This window comes from Psammomys obesus, unplaced genomic scaffold (assembly GCF_907164565.1).
Source record: "Psammomys obesus unplaced genomic scaffold, mPsaObe1.curated_primary_1811, whole genome shotgun sequence".
Taxonomy (NCBI): Eukaryota; Metazoa; Chordata; class Mammalia; order Rodentia; family Muridae; genus Psammomys; species Psammomys obesus.
The window spans coordinates 24,577,724-24,605,577 of NW_026591086.1; the positions used below are offsets into that span (position 1 = coordinate 24,577,724).

The window sequence follows — 27,854 nt, forward strand, 5'->3', positions numbered from 1 at the left end:
CCTGCCTCTTACAACCTTTCTGCCACCGCTTCTGAGGTGTTCTGTGAGTTACAGATGCAGAAGTTTTAATGTAGATGCATCTGTTGGGGCTGGGTCTCCCATGATCTGTTGATATCTGCATTGTCTTCTGTTGTGGAAGTCTCCATTTGCTGTAAAGTAAGGTTTCTTTGATGAGCGATGACAGCTACACTTACCTGGAAAAACACATTTTAAATTTCCTTTCTTTCTTTCTTTCTTTCTTTCTTTCTTTCTTTCTTTCTTTCTTTCTTTCTTTCTTTCTTTCTTTCTTTCTCTTTTTCCTCCTCCTCCTCCTCCTCCTCTCTTCCTCCTCCTCCTCCTCCTCCTCTTCTTTGATTGGGTCTCACTATAGAACACAGGCTGGTCTTCAACTTGCAATCTCACTGCTTTAGCACTGGGATAACAGAAATGCACCACTATGCCTAGATATAAAACTGACTCCTGATCACCAAGTCAGTCCATGCTTTTCTGCGTAGCAAAGCTAGAACATCTGTATCTTTTCCTCATAACTGCACTTGTATCGATGAGCTACAGCCAGCAGATGGTTATTAATGCCATCCTCAAGTAAGAAGAGATACAGTAGTGGATACCTTAGATCTTATGAATGGATTACATGTTGTAAAACACAAGATCCTTTTACTTTTAGTTTTATACTCATTTTGATGAACTCATCTGGTGCCTTACATATAGATTTAGGTAGTAAAAGCCAAGAACGATAGAACATTTTCTCTGTGAACTCTGTTACCTACACAAAACTGTTTGCTGTTCACGGGTGGATGTCCAGGATGTTAAAACCGAGCTCTTGGATCATTTCATCCTTATCAACCACAGATGATCACTATGTTTCTGGACTTTAAACTTTGCTGATAAAATACCTCACAGGCGTTCAAGGATACTGTGGAATGTCTTTCTCTCTGGTGTAAAATTAATGTGTTGTCTGTCCTGAGATTTCTTTTGTAACAATGGTCATGACTCTATCCCTTGGACAAGCTGCACATACCTTACAAGCCATTAATCTCTCCTGCTCCAAAACATCTCTTTGGATTCTTCCACATATGAAATCATAGAACTTGCACAAGGACATTGCTAGGTCTCTACATGTGGTGTTTTAGCTCTCGGGAAGGTCAGCCACATTTGAACTTGGGTATGACTGATAGTGCTTTTTAAAAGCCCTGGGGAGAGAGCACTGCCTGCCCTTCTGATTTGTTTGTCAAGCTTGTCTGAGAGGACGTGCAATTCTGTTTGCTTTTGTGTGAAAGCACACAACACAGCTGGAATTCAGAAGAACTCAAGTGAAATGTTTCTTGATTTGTTTTTTCTTTCTTGCACGTTGAAATGGACAAAAGCATTTCTTTATAGTATTGTCAGGATTTGAAAGCCCAAAGTGTAAGATGCAGGTGGTAATGGGAAATGCTCATGTATTAAACCATCTATTGAGCAGCATCCAAGTCTCTGTACAACTTTTTGTAGGAAATACGCCAGTCCTGAATTTCTTTCTTTAAGAATCAGGATTTATCTTCAAAGCAAAAAAAAAAAAATTAATTCCAAATCCATGGCAAGATAAGAGATTATACAAATCTAGGTTGCATGAAGATAAGTCCAGAGGTATAAAAAAGAAAACAAATCAATCATATTTAAACAGCACACAAAAGTTTTCAGTCTATCAAAGAACACTAATTAATTTTGTATCAGTGCTAACCTCAAGAGATCAAAGCATCACAGTCTATAGTGTATGCAGCAGAACTTGGCAGAATTACTGAAAAACACCTCTTCACCATATTCTGTGATCTGTACAATTAACCAAATGACATGTTGTTTGATTGCCTGAGTGCTAGCCTGGAACACTGAATCTCACAGTTCGTTAGCACAAATTGTTAGATGTTCCAAGCTCCAGGCATGGTTTTATTTGAAACAAACAACCTCAGGAGGGTAGTAGACTAAGTAAGCTATGGATTTTAAAGTGTTTTCTAATTAAAACTATCGAGGAATATATAATATGCCTTGATTTGCTTAAAACCTTGTTAATACAATTTCTAAGATGCTTTGATGTGTTTTATGGCAAATTCTCTTTTTTAATTGTAAAGATATTTATTTGAACAAAATAAAAAAGTAGATAAAAAAGAATGATAGTGTTCATTGTGAAAATACTGTTATTAAATATCTTCAGTGAAAAAGAAAGGTGAAAAAAAATGTTGAACATCTCAGTGTGGAAATAGATTCAAGCTTACAGAGCATAAAATTTAAAGAGCAAAAACACATAACAGAAGGTCAGTGCTTGTGTTACCTAGCTATAGATGCATTCTTCAGAAAAAAGTTTAAAAAGCAAAGCTATATTCTGCCATATTTGATTCCCATATTTTTCTTTTGGCAAGAATATTTTTTAAACTTTTATTGATTGATTCCTTGTGAGTTTCACATCATGCACCCAAATCCCACTCATCTCCTTGTCCTCTTACATCCACACTTCGCCCTTATGATCTCCTCCCTCAAAATAAAAAGCTCACAAACAAAGAACAACAAAAGAAAACAGAAAACACCTCATTGTGGAAGCTGTAGCATGTCACTGTTTGTCTCACGTTATCTTGCTTTGTCCACACATCTTCATTTGCAAATGCTCTCTGCAATGAGCCATTGGTCAGGTTCAAATTCTCTGGCTTCTGTGACACAGTCAATACTGGCTCCTCATCTGGACTCCTCCCAATTATTATGTTGTTGCCATGTGTGTCATGGAGATCCTCCAGCCTTGGATCAGCAGGACTCTCCCTTTCACAAGTCCCAACGGTTTGAAGATGATGTAGATTTTGGGGTGGGCCTACTTGGATCTGTATCTGGGCTTGGGTGATAGCTGAGTTGCTGGCTTTCTCTCTCTGATGCATTAGCTCTCCCACTAGAGTGAGCTGGCCAGCACTGCTCAGGTTAGGAGGTTAGGCTGCTCCATGCTGCCATGGTCAGGAGGCAGGGTCACATCCCTGCTCTCATGCCCTAAGGGCCTGCTCACCTCCACCCCTGCCTCTAGAGCCAGCTCCAGCTCCACTGTGTTGCTCAGTCAAGGTGTGATGCCCACTCTCCCAAGTACTGTAGACTGCAAGGAGCTGGGCCAGCTCTCCTGCTCTCCCGCCCTTAGGGTTGACTCACCTGTGTTTTGTCATCAGGGACAGAGTCACTGTGTTGTCCAGGAGAGGTGCATAGCCTGATCTCCCAAATGCTACAGCAAGTGAAGGGGGGCAGGGCTCTCCCGCTCTCATGCCTTTCTCCTGACTATTGAAGGTGTGGTGGGTGGGGTGGGAGGAGGGATCATGCCTGTATCCACACCACCTCACAGCGCAGAGGAGTGGCAGGATCAGCTCTCCCACACTTTAACATTGGGTGGTGGGGTCCAGCTCACCTGTGTCACCTCCACCAGGGCCAGCTCTACTGTGCTCCCCAGGAGTGGTACAGGGCCTGTTCTCCTCAGTACTGCACCTGGTGAGGGGCAGGGCCAGCTCACCCACTCCCGTGGCTCTGGAGTCATCTCTGCCAGCTGTCACAGGTGGCAAGGGGCGAGAGGGTGTGAGGATGGGGCTCATTACACCTGCATGCATGCCACCTCACGGCAGACAAGCGGCAAGGCCCTGGCGGCGGTGGCACGGGTGAGCTGGACCCCACTTCCCAACGTTAAAGTGTGGGAGAGCTGACCCTCTGGCCCTCCAGGCTGGCTCACCTGCACCCCCACCGCCAGGTTCAGCCCTGATGTGCTGTCCACGTGCAGGGCCTGCTCTCCCAAGTGCTGCAGCTGGTGAGGACAGGGCTACCTCCCCTGTGCTCATGACCCTGTTGGCAGCTTTCCTGACTGCCAGAGGTGACAAGGAGCATGTAGGGGAGGGGAGGGAAGAATCAACTCAAGGCCTATGCTACCCCACAGACGAGTGGTGGAGTCAGCTCTCCCACACTCATGCCTCATCCTCACCACCAGGGCCAGCTCCATTGTGCTGCCTGGGTGAGGCACAGGGCCACTCTCCTGAGTGCTGCCGCTGGGGAGAGGTGGAATGCTACAGCCAGTGAGGAGCAGGTTGAGTTCTGCACAGCCCCTGGACCTCCATGAGGGCTCCAGCTGCTGAGCTTACCAGGGTCATCCCATGTTCTCTAGTGGTAATATGAGCCACAGACATTGACTCTGATTCCTGGCACTGCATAGCCATGGACTCAGACATGGCCCTCAGTGACTGCTCAGGCTGGGATTTCACCATGGCTCCAGCTGGCAGGGTTGGCCACTCACAACAGGCTACCCTTCTCCACCCCCGAGTCTCCAATTCTATCTCTCTTCATTATACTCAAGCTGCTCCACTCCCTTTTCTCTCCCCTCTGACCACCACACACTCAAACATTGTGGTGGCTCCTTCTGCAGGCTGGCCATGTGGCTGCTGGGCCTCTGGGTGACCTCCTCCATTCATGCGGCAAGGAGGTGTCTATGGGTGACATGGTAGTCCTCAGGGTTTCCCTCTTCCTCCCCCTGCATTGCACTACTTGGATTTGATTTGGTTTTTATGGGTCCTAGGCATAAGACAGCTTTGAGTACCAAGCGAGGCATCAAGCTGGGATGAACAAAGAACTGCCATCTGATCTGCCCTTGACTGTCATAAGAACAGCAGCACCAACAAGACGTCTCTTTGCCCATTGCCAGAAGGGTGTCAAGTAGTCTTTAACACTGATTCTCGCTATTCATTGCCTAGTAATAAAGGGCAACTTAAAAATTTCCAGTTACAGTTAGGTGTGTGAAGAAAAACTCCATAAGCCTTATTCTAGGAAAGGATGTGTCCTAATTACTCTTACCGTGATAAAAATACCTTGACAAAAGCAACCTGAGGAAAAAAGAGAGCATTTTTATTCACTCTGTAAGGGTAACGTATGTCATGGCAGGGAAGCCATGTTGGCAGGTTCTTGAGGCAGCCTGCCATCAGAGAGTGATGCTGGTGCTTAGCTCATTTTCCCTCTTTTTCCATTTAGTCCAGGACCTGAGCCCATGGAAGGGTGCTACCCACAGTTAAATTGAGTCTCCTGACCTCTACCTAAGGTAGACAATCTTTCACCAGAACATGGAGAGGCTAATTCAGAAAATTCCTCATAGGCCTGTGCAGAGGCTGACCTACACAGATAATTCGTCACAGGTATAGCATGAGGCTTCTGTCTTAGGTTATTATAAATCCTGTCAACTTGACCACTGATATTAACAACAGAGTGAAATTCACAGTTAGTTGTTCTTTTTCATATGAGAATTGGGCATATTAATCACAGTGGGAAGTTTATCTAAGTCCTTTTTTTTTTTATCGCAAAGTTTTGACTCAGCAAAATGAGGTTAACGGGCAGACACAATGAAGGAATAGCTGTGAAAAGGGAGAAAGATGTTAGAGTTGTACTCTGAATTGCCTGTTCATTGAAACAATGTCTCAGTCCCAGTGAAGGCTGACAGCAGCTACACTTAAATTCGGTATGGTCAGAGAACAACTAACTTGTATTTATTTTGTTTTTAACTATAGTATTATTATTATTGTTGTTATTATTTATAATTTATTCACTTTGTATCCCAGTTGTAGCTCCCTCCCTCATCTTCTCCCAGCCCCACCGTCTGTCCCTCTCCTCCCTTACCCCTCTTCCCTAGTCCACTGATAGGGGAAGTCCTCCTGTCTCCTCCAGCTCCTTTTATATTCAACCTCTTCCATACGACTCTGCACTCTGTCCAAAGTTCAGCTGTGAGTCTATGCATCTCCATCAATACCCTGCTGGTGGTAGTCTTTTAGAGTACACTGTGGTAGGCTCCAGTCTTGTTTGTTCTCTTCTACAGCTTCGGGTGTCCATCCCATTTCCCCTTCTGAATGAGAATTAAGCATCTTCCCTAGGGTCCTCCTTGTCATTTAGCTTCTCTAGGTCTATAGATTTTAGTATTTTTTCCTATATAATATGGCTAATATCCACTTATAAGTGAGTATATATCTTGCATGTTTCTCTGCTTCTGGGTTACTTCACTCAGGGTGATCTTTTCTAGTTCCACCCATTTGCCTGCAAATTTCATGGTTGCCTTGTTTTTAATTGCTGAGTAGTTATTTCATTGTGTGAATGTACCACAATTTCTGTATCCCTTCCTCAGTTGAGGGACATCTAGGTTATTTCCAGATTCTGCTATTACAAATAAAGCTGCTATGAACATAGTTGAGCAAATGTCCTGGTATGGTTGAACATCTTTTGGATATACGCTCAGGAGTGGTATAGCTGGGTCTTGAGATAGCAGTATTCCCAGTTTTCTGAGGAAGCACCAGATTGATCTCCAAAACGGTTGTACAAGTTTACATTCCCACCAGCAATAGAAGAGAGTTCCCTTTCTCCACATCCTCTCCAGCATGTTTTCACTTGAGTTTTTGATCTTAGCCATTCTGACAGGTGTAAGATGGAATCTCAGAGTCATTTTGATTTACATTTCCCTGATGACTAAGGACATTGAGCATTTCTTTAAGTGCATCTCAGCCATTAGAATTTCCTCCTGCTAAGAACTATACCCTTTTCTGCTGTTTAAAAAAAAAACAAAAAAACAAAAAAACCTTCTGCTACCACAACTACCATTTCTACCGCTGGATCCATAGCTGCCACTATAGGGACTGCCTGAGCTTCTTCCACCAAAACTGCCATTCTTTATGGGTCCATGGGTCCATTCTTCATGTCATCCACTATAATTTCCAAAGCCATTATAGTTCCCACCACTACTATCCACCAAAGATTCCACTTTCATTGTAATCATCATATCCTCCTCCTCTACCATATCCACCACCTTGGTTTCCATATCCTGGTCCTCTACCACTGTAGTTGCCACCATCACCTCCAAATCCATTATATCCATCATTACCACCTCTGTACCTACCTCTGCTGCCACCATCTCCACCACCATAGCCTTCACTTCCACCAAAGTCTCCACCATGACCAAAGTTACCTCCACCGCCTCTAAGGTTTCCACCATGATCATAAAAGTTGCCAGATCCACCTCCAAGACCTCTTTGTGATCCAGCAGACTGCATTTCTTGCTTAGAAAGAACCTTTTCCACTTCACAAGTATGCCCATTAATATTGTGGCATTTCATACTATTTTACCAATGATCATCCAAAGTTACAAAAGCAAATCCTCTTTTTTTCTACTCTGCCCATCTTCCATAACTTCTGTGCAATACTTTTCAAAGTACTCTATCAGATTATATTCTTCTGTATCTTCTTTAATACCACCAACAAAAATTTTCTTCACCGTTAGATGGGCACCAGGCTTCACAGAATCGCTCTATAGAAATGGCTGTCTGCTGTCTGCTTCCACCATACACCTGGCAACTTGGCATGGCCGGGCACACATTGCAGCATCCACCTCTTCCACACAAGAGTAGGTCACAAAACCAAAGCCCCTGGAACGTTTTGTTTGGGGATCTCTCATTACCATAAAGTCTCTAAGTGTGCCTCATTTCTCAAAACGATTTCTTAGGCTACCATCTGTGGTTTCAAAGCTCTGACCATCAATAAGCAGCTTTTTCAGCTGTTTTGGTTCCTTTTAAAAATTTTATTTTTATTTATTTTAATTTTATTTTTATTTTATTTATTTTATTTATTTATTTACTCACTTTGTATCCCAGCTATAGTCCCTTCCCTCATCCCCTCTCAATCTCTCCCTCCCTCCCTCCCTCCCTCTCTCTTCTCCTCCCCTGCTTCTCCTCCAGTCCACTGATAGGGGAATTCCTCCTCCTCTTCCCTCTGACCCTAGTCTATCAGGTCTCATCAGGACTGGTTGCACTGTCTACCTCTGTGGCCTGGTAAGGCTGCTCCCCCTTCAGGGGGAGGTGATCAAAGAGCCAGGCACTGAGTTCATGTCAGAGACAGCCCCTGTTCCTATTACTAGGGCACCCGATGGAGACTGAGCTGCCTTGAGCATCTTTTGGATATATGCCTAGGAGTGGCATAGTTGGATCTTGAAGTAGTACTATTTCTAATTGTCTGAAATAGCGCCCAGTTGATTTCCAAAGTGGATATACAAGTTTATATTCCCACCAACAATGGAGGAGAGTTCCCCTTTCTCCATATCCTCTCCATCATGTGTTGTCACTTGAGTTTTTGATCTTCTGGTTCCTTTCAATCATGGCCCTCCTTCCCAAGGCAGCAGTGGCATCGGTGGCGGCAGCAGCAGAGGCAGCAAAGCAATTTTACTTCCATTTTGAGACTGGACTCGCCCCTTCCAACTTGAGTTCAATATCACTACATAGTTCTTTCTACCTTCTCTCCTGTGTTGTTATTGTTCATTTCTGATTTGAAAACTAATAATGAGTAGCTTCTTAAAAGAAAGTTAGAAGATTAAATTAATGGCGATCAGTTTACTCTCTGAGACCTCCCCATTCTGTAAGTTTCAGACATCCTCATTCAGATCTGCATGCTTTTCTAGTCATGCCTGGACAACCAGCAGCTGATTGCTGTCAACATGAAGATGCTTACATAGAAATACTATAGGAGGGTGACCCAACTTCTCTGACATCTTCTAGCCTTGAATTTTGTATCATGAGAATCTGTCACTGTGAGCTGTTCCCTTACACTGCACTCTAACATTTCCCTGTTGCTTCAACCCCCAACCATGGCAGAACACTCTGAGTATCTTTCAACTCTTTTCTTCCATACATGGCAGAACAGCTCTGACAGTAATGCTCTCTCTCAAAGAAGCAGGACACTCAATTCATGTTATCATTCTCTTTTCTTTTCTCTCTACACTACATTTTGATAATAGGCTGATTATAAAAAAATATAGAAGTCTAAGGCTAATGATTAAAGCACTTTAAACCTCTATTCATGGGAAGAAGGAAATTGCATGTTTGATCTGTCTTTTAGTCCTATGATTAAATCTTTTTTTTGAGTTATTATAACAATGTACTCATAAGAATTATTCTGTCTTTTCACTGTTAAGAACACTTTACAATTAAACCTATTGCATTATACTGAGATTTCCCATTAAGGGGCATAATTTATTCTTCTTTACTATTCATGATATGTTTCGACATAATTCTTGAAACTAAATTAATTGCATTTTCTTTTTTAATATTTTCTTTATTTTTTGATTATTACAATTTATTAACTTTTATCCTAGCTATAGCCCCCTCCCTTTTTCCCTCCCATTCCCACCCTCCCTCCCTCTTCTCCTCTTAAGCCCCTCCTCAATCCACTGATAGGGGAGTTCCTCCTCCCCTTCCCTCTGACCCTAGGCTATCAGGTCTCATCAGGACTGGCTGCATTGTTTTACTCTGTGGCCTGGCAAGGCTGCTCCCCCCAGTGGGAGGTGATCAAGGAGCCAGCCATTGAGTTAATGTTATTTTCATGTAGTCAAATGTATTTGAAAGGATCCATGTAGGCCAAAGTAGATCATTTTGATTCATAACAATTATGGAAAATATAATGAAAGAATATTTTGTTTGGTGAACAAGTTTGTAGAAGTGAGGATGCTTTTTGTGTATGTGGGGAAAGTTAGAGGACAACTTTGGATTTCATTCTTTTTATTTTATTTAAATTTTTTTTAAAATTTTATTCACTGTGTATCCCAGGTAGCCCCCTCCCTCATTCACTCCCTTTCCCACTTCCTCCCACCTCTACTCCTCCCATGCCCCTCTCCAAGTCCACTGATAAGGGAGGTCTTCCTCTCTTTCCTTCTGATCCTAGTCTATCAGATCTCATCAGGAGTGGCTGCATTATCTTCCTCTATGGCCTGGTAAGGCTGCTCTCCTCTCAGGGGGGGTGATCAAAGAGCAGGCCAATCAGTTCATGTCAGAGGCAGTCCCTCTTCCCATTACTATGGAACCCACTTGGACACTGAACTGCCATGGGCTACATCTGTGCAGGGGTGCTAGGTTATCTCCATGCATGGTACTTGGTTGGAGTATGAGTCTCAGGAAAGACCCTTGTGCTCAGATTTTTTGGTTCTCTTCCTTTAATACACTGCTGGGTAGAGTCTTTCAGAGGCCCTCTGTGGTGGCTCTTGTACTGTTCCCTGTTTTCTCCCTCTTCCAATGTCCATCCTGTTTGTCTTTCTGAGTGAGGATTGATCATCTTACTTAGGGACCTCCTCCTTGCTTATCTTCTTTAGGTGTACAGACTTTAGTGTGTTTATCCTACATTATATTTCTAATATCCACTTATAAGTGAGGATATAGCCTGTGTGTCTTTTTGCTTCTGGGATATCTCACTCAGGATGATCTTTTCTTGATCCTACTATTTGCCTGCAAATTTCATGATTTCCTTATTTTTAATTGCAGAGTAGTATTCCATTGTGTAAATGTACCACAATTTCTGTATCTATTCCTCAGTTGAGGGACATCTGGGTTGTTTCCAGATTCTGGCTGTTACGAATAAAGCTACTACAAACATGGTTGAGCACAAATGTCCTTAGCCAGAACTTGTATTTCATTCTTAAATGTGCTTTCTACTTTGTTTTACTCACCAAGTGGGCTAGTCTGGGAGCCAGAAAGCCCAAGCTGTATTTCTTAAATACATATATTATTAGGTACCAATTATCTTTCTCAAAACGATACCTAGCTTTTCTAAAAACAAAACCATCCTTGGAAATTTTTACTCTCTTTCATGATTCATAGAAATTATTCTTTTTGAAGGCCAATTTTTATTGATTGGAAAGCATAGTATATTTGTATCCAAGATGGTGATCAGTGACATTTGTGCTTGACTAAAGCATGACATCCCCCCCACCCCCGTCACTGTGGAAGGAACTGTGCTGCACAGTCTAGGATGAATTATGGTTTCTTTTTGCCCGGTTACATCTATCAATGGAACACCATTAGTAGTAATCACAAAGAGGAAATATTTCTATGGTTTCTGTCTTCATTTATTTTTTTAACCTTTGACATTTGAGGGTATGGGTGTTTGTGTGTGTGTGTGTATTCTGAAGATCAAACCAGGGTTGGTCTTTTTGGGAAATGTTCCAAGATTTTGAGCTAAATCCCCAACCAGGGATATTTTTTTTTTGTGTGTGTGAATAACATCAAAAGTTTTAGCTTCAAGACTTAATATTTCAATCTAGCACTAAGACATATTCAGACTGTTATATCACTAGTCTTAGAAACTTTATGAATCTATTTCAGTCAGCAAGAGAGATCCAGTTTAGTCACAGCTAATTTGACACTTTTTTTTTATTAATTACACTTTATTCATTTTGTATCCCCCCACTTTAAAATCAGGTAGGAATTTTAAAAAAAAGCACCTGCTCTTGGGCTGATGATCTGTGTAAAGTCTGCAAATTTTTATTTTTCTACGATGATATTTTATATCATAGAAAAATGATGACTTTATAGGATTATCATGTAGTTTTGATAATGTAAAATTTTAATTTAATGCATATTTGTTTGACCAGCAATATACAAAATAGACAGTGTCACATAAATACAGAATGATCCTATCTGAGTTCCCAGGTCCTTGGAGCTTTTGAGAGTTTAGAGCAGCCTAGATCCGTAGTGCCTTGATTTTTTTGTTAAAGCATTAGCAGCAAATGGGTTTCTATTCACTTCAACAGAGCTTTGGCAAATGCTAAAACTAGCTGGAAGGGGAAGGTTGGTGGTGAGTTCATGGTGATCATATGAATAATCTTCCAGAATATCTTATCAGTATGGAAAATGATGTTTCTGTTGCTATTCTGTTTGCATGAACTATGCTGCAAGGATAAATGAACTGAAAAAGTGAAGAAAAGGAAAGAGAGAAGAAAGAGCAAGAAAGAAAAGAGCAGACAGGTTTTCTGTGAGAAGTTTTGTTCACATAGAAGCTGAATTAAGGAAAAACTAATAGGTTAATTTTAGACATTTAAGGGTCTTTAATGACCATCACTGATGAGTCCTCTGCACAGCTCAGGGTAGTCATCTATTAAGTAAACTGCAATGGACAGAAGGAGCAGTATGTGATCTCACCTTACATAGGTACATACGATAAAAAATCCACTGCCCACATGGCTACAGTGTGAACAAAGCTTAGGACTTGCTTGAAAGCCTGCCAATAAGAGAAGCACTTTTCACATAGAGATTTAGAAAACACCACTGACAAGTAGAATATCATTTCTCCTCAATAGGAACTATTTCATTTAGGATTTACTTTTATTAATTTTTTGCTTATTACTAGTTGAGCTTAGAATCTTAGTAAGTCAATGTCTTGACTTCCAACCCCTTGGCTTACAATGCTTCCCTCCCCCTTCCCCAGATCTATTTCAGGTTCACTCTATGAGGGTTGCTTTTATCATTCCCTGCTGTTATCTAGTCTAGGAGAGTTAAACATGACTTTAGACGTTGGAAAAGTAATTGTAACTATAAGTTTGTGCTGCAACATTAAAAAAGAACCACAGAACTAAAGCCAGTGCAATTACCTTGTAGGCATATAAGGGAAGAGGCAGCCACCAAGTGAGTGTAATGTCTGACTGAGCTATAAATCAGCAGAGCATGACAAGCCAATTCCCATCATCAAGAACCTTACAGGGCATCCGAGTTTCATTGTACTGGAATTTTGTTATTTTCAGAACCCTGTTAAAATAGTCTAGTTTTCAGGAATACAGATGACATATGACACCTGGTTCCTATGGAGGAGAAGAAAGTAGCAGAGCCCTGCCTCCCTGGAAGTAATGAAGAAGTACAGCAAAGGTGTTAGATAGCAGATCAGTGTAGCAAAATCAACCACTTTTTTATGCCTTGAGAATACCCTAAGTATAAAATGGAATAGAAAAAGATTCTATCTATAGTTGCAATAAAATCTGTGACTAACAATGGTCTTCACAAAAAAGTGCACGTGCTTGAAAGAAAATTGTCCAATAGAAAAACAAACTGTAGATTTTTAAAAATTATTATTATTAGTTACATTTTATTAACTCTGTATCCCAGCTGTATCCCGCTCTCTTATTCCCTTCCAATCCCACCCTCTCTCTCTATTCTCCTCCCTGCCCCTTTCCAAGTCCACGGATTGGGGAGGACCTCCTCCCATTTCATCTGATCCTGTTTTATCAGGTATATTCAGGACTGGCTGCAAAGTCCTCCTCTGTGGCCTAGCAGAACTGCTCCTCCCTTGGGGGGTGGGGAGGCCAAAGAGCCAGTCATTGAGTTCCTGTTAGAAATAGTTCCTGTTCCCCTTACTATGGGAAACCAATTGGTTACTGAGCTACCACCGGCTTCGTCCGAGCAAAGGTTCTAGGTTATATCCATACATGGTCCTTGGTTGGAAAAACAGTTTCAGAAAAAAAACCCTGTGCCCAGATATATTTGGTCCTTGTGGAGCTCCTATCCTTTCCACGTCATACTTACTCCCCTTCTGCCAAAGGTTTGGTTATGAGTCTTAGTATCTGTTTTGAAACACTGCTAGGTAGAGTTTTTCAGATGCCTTCTGTGGTAGGCTCCTGTCATATGAAAAATGCACATCCCATTTGTCTTTCTAAGTGAGGATTGATCATCTTACCCTGTTTCTGCTTTCTTGTTTATCTTCTTTAGGTGTATAGACTTCATTATGTTTATCCTATCTTGTAGGTCTATATAAGCGAGTATATACCATGTTTGTCTTTCTCCTTCTGGGATACTTCACTCAGAATGATCTTTTCTAGATCTCACCATTTGCCTGAAAATTTCATGATTTCCTCATTTTTGATTGCTGAGTAGTATTCCATTGTGTAAAAATACCACAATTTCTGTATCCATTCCTCCACTGAGGGACATCTGGGTTGTTTCCAGGTTCTGGCTATTACAAATAAAGCTGCTACAAACATGGTTGAGCAAATGTCCTTGTTGTGTACTTGAGCAAGGTTTGGATATATACCTAGCAGTGGTATAGTTGGGTCTTGAGGAATTGTTATTCCTAATTGAGTAAGCACCAGATTGACTTCCAAAGTGGTTGTACCAGTTTACATTCCCACCAGCAATGGAGGAGGGTTCTCCTTTCTCCACAACCTCTCCAGCATGTGTTGTCGCTTGAGTTTTTCATCTTGGCCATTCTGATGGTATAAGGTGAAATTTCAGGGTCGTTTCCACAAACTGTAAATTAATGCACTCACACAATACATTTGCATTCAGAATCACCAATAAAACTTACTATTTTATATGGTATTTACACAATGGAATACTACTCAACAATTAAAAACAAGGAAATCACGAAATTTGCAGGCAAATGGTGGGATCTAGAAAAGATTATCCTGAGTGAGGTATCCCAGAAGCAGAAAGACACACAAGGTATATACTCATTTATAAGTGGGTACTAGACCTATAAGATAGGATAAACATATTAAAATCTGTACACCTAAAGAAGATAAACAAGACAGAGGACCAGGAGTAAGAGGATCAATCCTCACTTAGAAAGATAAATGGGATGGACATTGGAAGTAGGAGAAAACAAGCAACAGGACAGGAGCCTACCGCAAAGAGTCTCTGAAAGACTCTGCCTAGCAGTGGATCAAAGCAGATGCTGAGACTTATAACCAAACCTTGGGCAGAGGGCAGGGAATCATATGAAAGAAGGCGGAGTAAGTATGACCTGCTAGAGGATAGGAGCTCCACAAGGACCAAATACATCTGGGCACAGGGGTCTTTTATGAGACTGTTTCTCTAACCAAGGACCATGTATGGATATAACCTAGAATCCCTGCTCGGATATAGCCCATGGCAGCTCAGTATCCAAGTGGGTACCCTAGTAAGGGGAACAGGGACTATTTCTGACATGAACTCAATGGCTGGCTATTTGATTCCTCCCCCCCCCCCCGAGGGAGGAGCAGTCTTGTTAGGCCACAGAGGAGGACTTTGCAGACAGTCCTGAAGATACCTGATAAGCTAGGGTAAGATGGAAGGGGAGGAGGTCCTCCCCTATCAATGGACTTGGAAAGGGGTAGGGAGGAGGTGAGGGAGGGAGGGTGAGATTGGGAGGGAATGAAGGAGGGGGCTACAGCTGCTATACAAATAGATAACCTGTGATTAATATAAAAATAAAAATTATTAAAAAAAGAATTCCCCACCTCAAGAAAACCTCTACTATTTTATTTCAATACATTTATGTAAAAGCATAAAAGCAGGCTAGAAGAATATATATCAGACTCATCATACTCCAGTAACTGGTGTTGAAACTAGTATTAAAATGGTTATCAAGGGATATTTTAGTTCTAGTTTTATACTGACATAGTAATTTAGTTTTGTATTTGTTCTTCAATTTTTTAGAAAACAATTTATTTACAAATTTCCTATTCATTGCAACTTTTCATCTGGAGAAAGAAATAGAAAGCAAGTAAATAGGTCAGAACACCAATTTTTATGCTCTTACTTTTTTTCCATTAAAAGTTCCAAATATCTCATTTTTATAAGTTTATTTATTTACTTTACACCCCAAATGCAGCCCCCTCTCTCCTCTCCTCTCAATACCACCCTCCCACCCTATTTTCCCTTTCCCCCTTTCCTTCTATAATTTCTTAGAAAAGAGGAGCCCCTACTTCCATATCAACCTACTCCAATATTATATCATATTACCTCAGGAATAAAAAGAATGTGGTCAGCGAAATTTAGTCAGAGAGTATTAGAGCCTAAAGCGATGATGCTTGGCAGAGGACTAAAGAGCTATACATGGGTGACAGGGTAGACAAGCAAGAAAATACAATCCTAAATGGCACCCCAACACATCAAGACAGCTTTCGAGTGTGTTGTCCTTCCTCTAGGAGGTGTATTTTAAAGTGGATAGTAAAGAGTAGGATTCCTCTCTTCTCGGCTACTTCCCCTGCCCCTACAACGTCCATAGTTAAAAAAAAAAATGACCTATCAGTCTTCCTTTTCTCTACCTAGAACTTTGCCCAACATGGTTCATGAGAATATAGGTGCTTTTGCGAGCTGACTCATCAGTGGTAAAAACTTTTACTTTCGTTTATTCATGAGTACCCAACACCAGACAGTTGCATCTTACACTAGATCTCCACTGCTGTGTACCTGACGGAGGGCACCATTGTTATCCAGGAAATACTGAGACTGTGATGGACACTGTAAGCAAAAGCTGAGGGAGGGAGAGAGGCATGAAAACACAATTTCACTCGAGAAGCAGCAATAAGAGAACATAACTGTAGCTGGGCAACCTTGAAAAGGACAATATGTTAAAGGAAGTTAGCAGTAATACTTTTTTTTTATTGGACAGCTTTATGTAGGCATCAAAACAATTGGAATCTGGGGAAGGCAGGGATGATGCTGAAAGCCTGAGAATTTCAAGGGCTCTCATCTGGTTAGTCAAGATATTAATGGCACTGTTTATGGCTGAGCAGTTAAAATGGCTTTCATTTCTCTGATGCAGTGAGTCTCAAAATTTGTCCCATCACTGTCATGTATTTCTGCTCAGCCTCTCACTCCTTCTGGTCCCCCAGCATGGCTAACTCTCTAGCTTCATGCAGAGCCCTGTAGACTTATATAGGATGTTCCATAACTTACAGTTCTGAGCTAGGTTGGCTTGTTTCTCCTGGAGTTGAGACTGAATTTATTTTGAAAGAGTTGTTAGAGTGACTGGCTTGTTCACAAAGAAACAAAAGCTTAGGTCCACAATTTCATTTCTTCAGTTAGGAAGAAAGTATGAGCATGCAAGTGAGTGTTGAGGTAATTCCCACACTCCTTCTGTTCAGATGCGTTTTAAATATGAGATGGATAAATCCTTCCTATAGAGCACAGGCATTAAAACATCAGTAATCCATTTGCTTTTACCTATGCTACACAAATAAAGCAGAAAGTTTTCACTTTTCTTTATGAGCCTTTCTTTTTTTCTTTAGACACAAATTGCCTTTCTACAGCTGTTCTTTTTGTACAGTAGTGAAAAAGGCTCCCAATGAGCTCTAAAACATTGTCATTTCCCTCAATTTCCAGGTTTATAACTAAGGCTTGAGGTGGATGGTCTGCAGTTGCTAACTGGGAACTAGTGGCCAGGTCCTTGAGTGGCCTTGGCTAGGTGGTGAAGGCTAAAGCACTGGTCATTTATTGATGGTGAAATTCCAGAGCAGCAAGCCAGGAATTCCCAAACCCAGGGGGGTTCCTGTGAGAAACTATTTTTGACTTGGTATTTTATGGACTTGGTGCTAGAATATCAAAGAAATAGAGGCAAATCCCTAGAATGAAGCTCTAAACATTCCATATGGATACAGTTTTCATAATAATTGAAAGTAGAAATCACCCTGAGAGTAAAACCATCATATAATACCATCATGAATAAAATAATAAGTAGAAGATATTTAAATAAATTGTCTCACAATTATCCAGTGCTGGTTTGTTCATTGAGTGTGCTGCATTTGGTAGATCTCATTTGCTCAGTGGATAATCGTGTGTGCCCAGATTTATTCTCACCTATCATTTCACCATACTGTCTTGGTGAGCCAAAGTGACAGCCAAGAAAGAAATATTGCTCAAGCACCTTTTGACATGATACGGGTGTGTGTGTGGGGGGGGGGGGGAGAAGGATGATTACAGGGCCACTAATGGTTTCAAGAAAAAGTCAAGACTCAAAACCAAGGAAAATAGAACAAGCTGTGAATTTGGGAGTAGGCAGATTGTTCAAGAAACGAAATGATGGGAGAGGAAGACATGCGAATAGATTCCTAAGCTAGAGCTGGACTCCCTTGGCAGAGTTTGGCAGGGGAGGTAGAAGGAGAGAGTGGGAGTACTCAGCAGTGGGGAAATGAGATTCTAGGCTGGTGTTCCCTCTTCCTGCATGGCTCTCTAGAGGCTACTTAAGAACCTATAGTGGTGACGGTAGCTCACCTGTCCAGGTTCAAGCCCAAGGAAAAGGCACAAGCACAGGATCCTATTAGCTCTGGAGCTCAAATACCCTGCCTCCCTCTCATTGGCTTATCTGTCCATTTTTTAAGACACCTTCAGGAAGGGAAAGGCAATTCTAAACTACTGACTTTTTTTAGGAAAAAAAAATGCTACAAAATAGACAATGTTATTGATATTCCGATACTGGGGACTCTCAAATCAGTTCCAGCCCAGATAGCTCTATTTGATATCAGTATTTTGTGAATATTTTGGCACTTGTATTATAGTTTGCCATAACTGACCTCCTTCACCCTTTAGAGTCAGTGAACAGTACCACAGTCCACAAAGATACAAACCACAGAAAGGGAGGGGTCATCCCAGAGTCCAAAAAAAATCCAAAAAAAATTGGATTTTTTTAAAGTTAAAATAAATACACAGACAATAAGCTACATAAACTTGCACGAAGGCCATTGTGAATTCTAGAATTAAGAGTAATAAATAATAAAGGTATCCAAGGACTAATTGATATTTGAATTTATATAACTTGTCTAATCAAGTGAATTAACACTTGGCTTTTTATAATATTAGTTACAGTCATCCAATTGAAAAGGGTATTGATTAAAACAAAGCCTTATTATTTCAATAATTACTACTTTAGGAATTAATGGAATTGATGATTAAAAGTTATGTTAACAAAACTTTTTTTGGGGGGCGTGGTGGAAACCAGTAATTACGGTTCTTCCTTATAATGTCATTCTACTCTTTATTTCATCAAAGATATTTTTTGCTTCAACCACTGATTTGTTTTTGTTGTTATTGTTGCTTCAATATTTCTTGAGTTTTTGTTTGGGCCGATATGCATCTAGTCACTTTGTGCTATATCAATATAGCACAAATAATACAGCATGAACAATATCATGCTAAGATAATTGTTCCTATTCATCAATGCAAACCTAAAAAAAAAGCAAAATCTTCCAAAGAGAAAGAAGAGCATGATCCTACCTGACAAAATGAAACTGTCCCTTATACATGTGAAAATTTTTCTGCAAAAGAAAAGACTAAAATCTTCTACATCACTGTGCTGTCTCTCAGTGGTGTTTGTTTTTTCTTTTACTTTGGTCACAACCCTATTTGGATATATACAACATCTGGGTGAAAATTATAAGCTTGTATAAAAAAGACTCCCACAGTTCTTCTGCTTAATATTTGTACCAAATGTTAGAGAGAAAGGAATTCAGAAAATTCTCACTAATAGAAATACAAATATTTTAATCTTTAAGAAGGGAAATATACATTTTATAGTCATTTTTGGAGGGTGGATTGTTCATAAATATGTAAATGATTCTCTACATGCTCTGTGGCATTTCATGCTTGCTTTCTTCAAAGTCGGCACCTGTTTGTGTGTGTGTGGTTTTTTTTCCTTTTTTTCTATTTTTTATTAAATTTTAATATTTTATATATTAATTACAGTTTATTCATTTTGTATCCCTGCTGTAACCCTCTCCCTCATTCCCTCCACATCTCACCCTCCCTCTTCTCCTTCCATGCCTCTCCACTAATAGAGGAGGTCCTCCTCCCCTTCCATCTGACTCTAGCTTATCAGGTCTCATCAGAAGTGGCTGCATTGTCATCCTCTGTAGCCTAGCAAGGCTGCTCTCCTCTCAGGGGGAGGTGATCAAAGAGCAGGCCAATCAGTTCATGTCAGAGACAGTCCCTGCTCTCATTACTAGGGTATCCACTTGGATACTGAGCTGCCATGGGCTACATCTGAGCAGGGGTTCTACGTAATATCCATGAATGGTCCTTGGTTGGAGTATCAGTCTCAGAAAAGACCGTTGGGCCCAGATTTTTTGGTTCTGTTGCCCTCCCTGTGGAGCTCCTTTCCTCTCCAGGTCTTACTAACTCTCCCTTCTTTCGTATGATTCCCTGCACTCTGCCCAAAGTTTGGTTATGAGTCTCAGCATCTGCTTTGATACACTGCTGGGTAAAGTCTTTCAGGAGCCCTCTGTGGTAGACTTCCTGTCCTGCTTCCTGTTCTCTCCTTCCTGAAATGTCCATCCTGTTTGTCTCTTTGAGTGAGGATTGATTGTCTTACCCAGCGTCCTCCTTCTTGCTCAGCTTCTTTAGGTATACAGATTTTAGTATGTTTATCCTATATTATATGCCTTATATCCAGTTATAAGTAAGTATATATTGTGTGTGTTTTTCTGTTTCTGGGATACCTCACTCAGGATGATATTTTCTAGATCCTAACATAGAATGGCAGAGAAACACTTAAATGCTCAGTATCCTTGGTCATCAGGGAAATGCAAATCAAAACCACACTGAGATTTCACTTTACACCCATCAGAATGGCTAAGATCAAAAACTCAAGAGACAATACATGCGGGAGAGGTTGTGGAGAAAGGGGAACCCTCTTGCCATGGCTGGTGGGAATATGAACTTGTATAACCACTTTGGAAATCAGTCTGGCGCTTTCTCAGACAATTAGGAATAGCGCTTCCTCAAGATCCAGCTATACCTCTCCTAGGCATATATCAAAAATATGTTCAAGTACACAACAAGGACATTTGCTCAACCCCGTTCATAGCAGCTTTGTTTCTAATAACCAGAACTTGGAAACAACCCAAGTGCCCCTCAACTGGTACAGAAATTGTGGTACATTAACACAGTGGAGTACTACTCAGCAATTAAAAACAAGGAAATCATGAATGTTTTTCTTTTTTAAACTGCGTTAGTTGGATGACTCCTGTTTTCCATCATGAGGTTGAGGTGGTCCTGTTTGTTCTGGGTTAGAAGAAACCCCTTGCCTTTGGGCATATCAATACCAGAATAGGTGCTTTCCATTGCGTGTGTGTGTGTGTGTTTGTTTGTAGCACAAAGTATTACTCCTTGGAAATTGTGTAATTGGTATATAATCCAAACAACCCATATTCTTTTCTAAAAATCTTTTATGAATTCAACTTCTTTAATAGGACATGTGATTGTCTCATGTGATTGTACTATTTGGTCAAAAGTTCAGTTCCTGCTCTAAGAAGTCTTCAAATGGTACTAAGACAGTAAAACCAGTACAGTCTAACATTTTCCTTGGTGAAAGAAACACTGACATTGCAATTGCATATAATAATTAATGTTTCTTTCTACAGACACATAAGTTCTAAGGAAAACTCTACCAAATGGTGCTGCCTCAGAACATGTAACCAACCACAGGCAGTTCTCTACTAGGAGACTGTCCTGACCTCGCAAGTTGCCCGTGACAACCCGGTGCTGTAACTTTTCTATGTTGATACACGAAACTAACAGGAAATATTGGAATAAGGGTCTTTACCTCTTTATGTTCTGATGAAAATATAGGTATTCATCAGGAGCAATGCTGATTAGAATTGTGTAGAATAAAAATAAGGGCAAAGCAATGACAGTGGTTAGTAAACTCTTCCGTGGTGAGGTTGACAAGAATGTCCGTGGTGATGCAGACCAAGTGCTCTCCCTGATGAGATGCAATCAGGCAGCTGGTGATCCATACAAATGCTATTATTGTCCCCTGTGGTTGCTAGATAAGGTATTCTGCAATCATGGTGAACAATGATATCCACAAACCTGCTTTGGGTAATTCTGTATATTGTCTTTTCTCATACCACATATGGCCACTTGAATATGTTCTTTTTATTCACTACTGAAGTAGTAGAGAAAGTAGCTGACATCTTTCCTTTCCATTTGCTTTATAGTCTTGTGAGTATTTATGGAATTTATACACTTATAAACCTGATATATGTTTACAATACATATATATTTAGTCTATGGGGTACATTTACAAGACTCTTAGAGTTTAATGTCACTAAACCATGATAACTTTCCATGAACTTTCCTATCTAGCCATCTGTGCCATGAATTACTCATCCACATTGAAAAACATCTCTTCTTCCAGATGTGGACAGTAGTATGAACCATACATTTTTATTTGTTTCCTTGTTTTTCTTTGTATTCTGAGAGTATCTTTTCCAGTGTCCTCAGAATTATCCAGATTGAGGATTTGGATCTATGTTTTCTTCTATTCACATTGCCACTGTTTTAGAAGTGTTTTAATTTAGTGGCTATAGTAATTTGTTTGGCTTAGATTTCTTTTTATTGATGTTAGTGGCTGAACATAGAAAATCAAGTGTTTTAAAATTGTTGGTTCCTAAATTTTTGACTCTATTTCTTTGAAAGGTAGCCACTCCAAGGTTGTCCATGCCGTAGTGGATTACTCTCAAGTCCATGTGTATGTGAACAACACTTATTGGGCTCAGTCGGTTAAAAAAATAAGTAAGTAGGACATAAAAATAAAGATGCTTATTTATGATTTAGTGCTCCAAAGTCTATCTCTCTCACTGCCCATTGTCTAGTTGTGAGTCTTTGTATTAATTCCCATCTATTCCAAGGGTGATTTCTTATGAGGGTTGAGTGACGCACTGAAGCCTTTCCCTCAAAACTCAGGTATATAGGAAGAAGGGGAGGTAGAAAGATTGTAAGAGCCGGAGGTGATTGATGACTCCAAGGAAACAGCATCTTCCAAAAGGATTGGCAGACACATGAAACGTAAATAGCAGGCATAGCACCAAGGTTCAAAGGTTCAAACCAGACAAAATCCCAGCCCTGAGAAGGAAGGGTAGATACAAAGTCTCTCTCCTAACCCAGAAGTTACTTACAATGGATATTTGCTGATAATGAGAAAATCAATTTTCTCTAATCGACTGTGACTGGGGATATCAACCATACTCCAGGAGTAGTTGACCAACAGACTCCAAGTTGTGTGTGTGTGTTGAGGAGTAAGCTCTTTGTTTCATTTTGGTATCTTTGTATCATTATTTATTTTTTGTGATTTTTTGGTTTGCTTTTGTTTTTTGAAGATGGAGAAAAGCTGAGACACAGAGACAGAGACAGAGACAAAGAGAGCACATAGGAAGCTGGGTGGGAAGGAGGTAGGCTGGATCTCAGAGGAGCTGAGGAAGGGAAAAATATGATCAAAACTTATTGTATGAAAAAATAATGAAGAAATAAAAAGAGAGACGTGAAGTTGCAAGGAGATGTGTTGATGTCCCAAGGAAAGTTGAAGCTAAGGGGGTGGGGTTAAGATGGCCAAATACAGTGCATATATGTATGAAATTTTCAAAAAGTAATTTATATTTTATTTTAAAAAAATACAATAGATTTTATTGACTTAAAAATCCACTGATCTCTGCTTTGATTTAAGAAGAATTTGAGAAAACTGACTTTTGGACATCTTATAAAAATGGTATTCAGTTTTAGAATATCTTAGAATAAACACTGCAAAATGCCCTCCATTTTCTTCAAGGATAAGTCATGTGTCAAGTAAAATGTCTGAGTATATGACAACATCTTGCAGAGAAATTTTGACCTCTAGTATGTATTGTGCTGTGGTCATGGGGAAATGTTATAGCTGGTATGATTTTTCTTATTTGTCAAGAACATGACAGCTCTTACTTGTAAAACTCACCAGTTAGACTTGTGGTTTGAATATATGGTATTAGTTTGAAGGTATTGCCTCATCAACTTAAATATGAATTTCAGCAAGATAAAAATGGGGACTTTGATCTAGATCACCTTATCCCAATTATGACTATTTTCTGTTTTGTGAGCTATAGAATGAATTTATAGAAAGAAGGGGAACCATTAAAATATATTCTCTTTTGATAAGTACTTTCATTCATAAAACATCTTGATAAGCAGAGTTGGCCCACTGTTGTTATGGTCTGAATTTCTTTAATTTTATTTTAATTTTAGTAGGCTCAAAGACACATTTTTAAATAATGAAGTAAATTTACACTTAATGAAATGAGCTTGATAATGCTATTCAACTCAAATATGTAGACAATGAGATGAATAGCATACAATTTGTTCTGCTGAAATAAATACATGTCTTTTAAGTACAGATTAGCTTACAAGCAACTGGTAAATGAAAGCAGGGTAAGGTCACTAAAACATGGGAGGTGCGTTGTTTCAACAAGTTAATAATTATGCATCCAAACTTATTTTTACAGACAAGAAGAAATTGGAAAGATTTTAAGGAAATAGGTAAATATATTCTTTCCTGACAGAAAGTACCTTTTCTGTACAGTGGCTCTGAGACTTATGATGCTTTCCAGAGGGTGATGTGATATGGGTGTAGGGAGCTAAAGCTGCAGAAGCAGCATCTGGAATATAGTTCTTCTACTGTCAAACAACAAGAATAGAGCATTTCTGTGGATTGACTTTTTAATTTTCTCATAATTGGCCTCTATTAGAAGTGAATTTAGTAGCAATCTATGTCTCAAAATAGATCTACTCAAATCAAAAGGCATATGAATTCAAAGGAAAGATTGAAGATGACTGAAAGCACAAAGCCATTGGAGGCTTCACTTTGCTAGTGGATTTATTAGAAATGTGGCTGGAGGTTTTTGTCTTCTTTTTACAGAGTCCCATTGGCTTTGCCTATTAATATGTGTGTGTATATATAATATTCTAGCCTGTCATATATAACTTAATTATCCTGCTGTCCTCTAAATCTCATGAAGCTTTTCAGAAAGGTGACTGTGATGTATAACTTTATGTATTAAGTTGACTAATCTAAGGAATACGTAAGAAGCCAATAGAGCACTATCTTTATGGATCTTTATGGATGAATATTTGAAGTGGTAAACTGAGTAAAACATTATTCTTACTAGAAGGTGGGTGTCTTAGTTAGGGGTTCTATTTCTATGATGAAAACACCATGAACAAAAAGCAAGTTGAAAAGAAAAGGGTTTCTTTGGCTTACACTTTCCAGATTACAGTCCATCATTGCAGGAAGTCAGGATAGGAATTCAAGCAGGGCTGGAACCTGGTGAGGCCATGAACCAGAGGCTATGGAGGCGTGCTACTTGCTGGCTTGCTCCCCATCTCTTGCCCAGATTGCTTTTTTGTAGAACCCAGGACCACCAGCCCAGGGATTACACACACACATTTGGCCATAGAATACAAATGTATATACTTGAACTATGAAGCTTTGAGTTTATACAGAGACTCGTAGTAAGGATGTATTGATAGGGGCTTTTTAAAAATTTAAATTGTTTTTATAATTTATTTACGTTATATCCTGATTGTAGCTTCCTCCTGTCTCCTTCCAGTCCAACCCTCCCTCCCTCTTCCCTACTATTCCCCACCCCTAGTTCTCAGAAAGGAATACCTCCTCCCCTACCATCTGACCCCAGTTTATTAAGTCTCATTAAGACTGCCTGCATCCTCTTCCTCTGTGGCCTGACAAGATTCCCCCACCAGGGAGAAAGAACAGGCAACCGAGTCCATTTCAGAAACAGCCCCTGTTCCCCTTACTAGGGAACCAACATGGAGACTGATCTGCCTATTTGCTACATCTGAGCAGAAGGTCTAGGAGCACTTTATGCATGGTCCTTGGTTGGTGTATCAGTCTCTGCAGGCACCCATGGGACAAGATTTGTTGGCTCCGTTGGTCTTCTTATGGAACTTCTGTCTACTCTGGGTCCTTTTATTCACTCACTCTTTCTTAGGACACCCTGTGCTTTGCTCAAAGTTTGACTCAGAGTCTTAGAATCTGCTTTGATCCCCTGGTGGGTGGAGTCTTTGAAAGGACATTTATGGTAGGCTACCATCCTTTCCCTCTCTTCAACCATTTCCAGTGTCTATTTTATTTGCCCTTCTGAAATAGAATTAAGTATCTTCCCTAGTATCCTCCTTGTTATTTAACTTCTTTAGGTCTGTGATGGTAGTAAGTTTATCCTGTATTATATGGCTAATATTTGCCTATCCATCCCTGATCTCAAGCTGTACTTACTAGAAATCAACAGTAATTAAAAACTGCATGGTAGTGACATAGGCATAGAAAGGTGGATCAATGGAATCAAATCAAAGACCCAGAAATAAACCCACACACCTACAGACACTTGATTTTTGACAAAGGACCCAAAAACCATACAATGGAAGAAAGATAGTATCTTCAACAAATAGTGCTGGTCTAACTGGATGTCTACATGTAGAATAATGCAAATAGATCCATATTTATCACCTTTCACTAAAGTCCAGTGGATCAAAGACCTCAACATAAAACCTGACACACTAAATCTGTTAGACGAATAAGTGGGGGAAAAGCCTTGATCTCATTGGCACAGGAGAAAACTTTCTAAACAGAACACCAACAGCTTAAGCTCTAAGATCAACAACTAATAAATGGGAACTCATGAAACTGAAAACCTTTCATAAAGCAAAGACACTGTCAACAGACCAAAACAAAAGCCTACAGATTGGGAAGGAATCTTCACCAACCTTATATTGGACAGAGGGCTAAATCCAAAATATATAAAGAATTCAAGAAATTAAACACTAATAAACCAAATAATCCAATTAAAAATGGGGTACATAGCTAAACAGAGAATTCACAACAGAGGAATATTGAATGGTGGAGAGACATTTAAAGAAATACTTAACATCCTTAGGCATCAGGGAAATAAAAATCAAAAGGACTCTGAGATTCCATTTTACACCTACCAGAATGGCTAAGATAAAAAACTCAAGTGACAGCACATGCTGACAAGGATGTGGAGAAAGGGAACCCCTCCTCCCATTGTTGGTGGGAATGTAAACTTGTCCAGTCAGTTTGGAAATCAATCTACCGCTTTCTCAGATTATTAGGAATAGTGCTACCTCAAGACCCATTTCTGGGCATATACCCAAAAGATGCTCCACCATATAATAGGACATTTGCTTAACTGTGTTCATAGCAACTTTATTCATAATATCCAGAAACACAAGGACATCTGGAAACAACCTAGATGTTCCTCAACCAAAGAATTGGATACAGAAATTGTGGCACATTAAGACAATGGAATACTACTCAGCTATTAAAAAAAAAAAAAGGAAATCTTGAAATTTGCAGGCAAATGTGTGGAACTAGAAAAGATAATCCTGAGTGAGGTAACTCAGAACCAGAAAGACACACATGGATAGGAGCTTATCTTTCGGATTATTGTGTAGAAACAATTTGATTATGTATGCTAAAGTGCCCTATAAAGTTTAAAAAATTTTATTTTCTGTTTAAAATACAAGGGAAACCTTTACAATTCATTTTTGTCCTTTTTAACACTTCTTATTATCAGTACTTGGGATTCCACCTGTCTATGATACATTATGTAAAATATTCAGGCTAAATGAGTAGATTGTCTTTGTTATTGTTTTTATTGATATGGTAACATACCATGACCTTGCAACTTTTAAAAGAAAGCACTTAATTTGTGGGAAACAGCTCAGTAGTTTTAGAGTCCGTGACAATTATGGTACAGAGCACAGAAGCAAGCAGACTGGCATAGTGCTAGAGCAGTAGCTGAGAGCTCACATCTTGATCTGCAAATGGGAAGCCAACAGAGAAAGTGATATGTGGCATGGGTTTTTGAAACCTCAAGTTTCTCTCCATCAGTGACACACCTCCTCCAACAAGGCCACACCTCTTTTAACAAAGACCACACCTCCTAATCCTTCTCAACCATTTCTAACAACCAAGGACCATGCATGTAAATATATTAGGTCATGGTGGCCATTCTAATTCAAACCACAACAGATATGATGATGACCCTGCCCTTGAGATGCCTACAATCTTGTGAGGAAGTTGGAAATAAGGAGTTAATCACAAAAAAATGATTGTCTAACCAAAATCCATGGAAAGAAATAGAAGCAAAGCACATGATACAGTATCTTGATCTTTGCAAAGCATTCAGGAAAACTTCTTGGAGGAAAGGCCACTTGAATGAGACTAGTATAAAAGATTTACTTAGGGGAGAGAGAGAAAGGAAGAGTTTTTAATTTTTTAAATTTATTTAATTTACATCTCAGACATAGGCCCTACTTCCCCTCCTCCCAATCCTCCCTCCCTCTCAATGCTCTCTCCCCCATTCCTCAGAATAGATGATCCCCCTACCCAGACACCTCATCACATCTATTCACATGGGAACTGAATTCATCTTCCTCTCCTGTGGCCTGGTAGGGAAAGCCCATCACAGGAAAAGTGATAAAAAAGCAAGCACATAGTCT

General features: G+C 40.0%; 1 non-coding gene and 1 pseudogene across 1 annotated transcript; both read right to left on the reverse strand.

Moving 5' to 3' along the window:
• Positions 1-4,539: 4,539 nt before the first annotated feature.
• Positions 4,540-4,685, reverse strand: LOC129679063 (small nucleolar RNA SNORA48). Its single transcript, XR_008720490.1, has one exon. It is a non-coding gene; the product is annotated as a small nucleolar RNA SNORA48 (small nucleolar RNA).
• Positions 4,686-5,350: 665 nt separating this feature from the next.
• On the reverse strand, positions 5,351-7,502 carry LOC129678920 (heterogeneous nuclear ribonucleoprotein A3-like; annotated as a pseudogene).
• Positions 7,503-27,854: the final 20,352 nt, after the last annotated feature.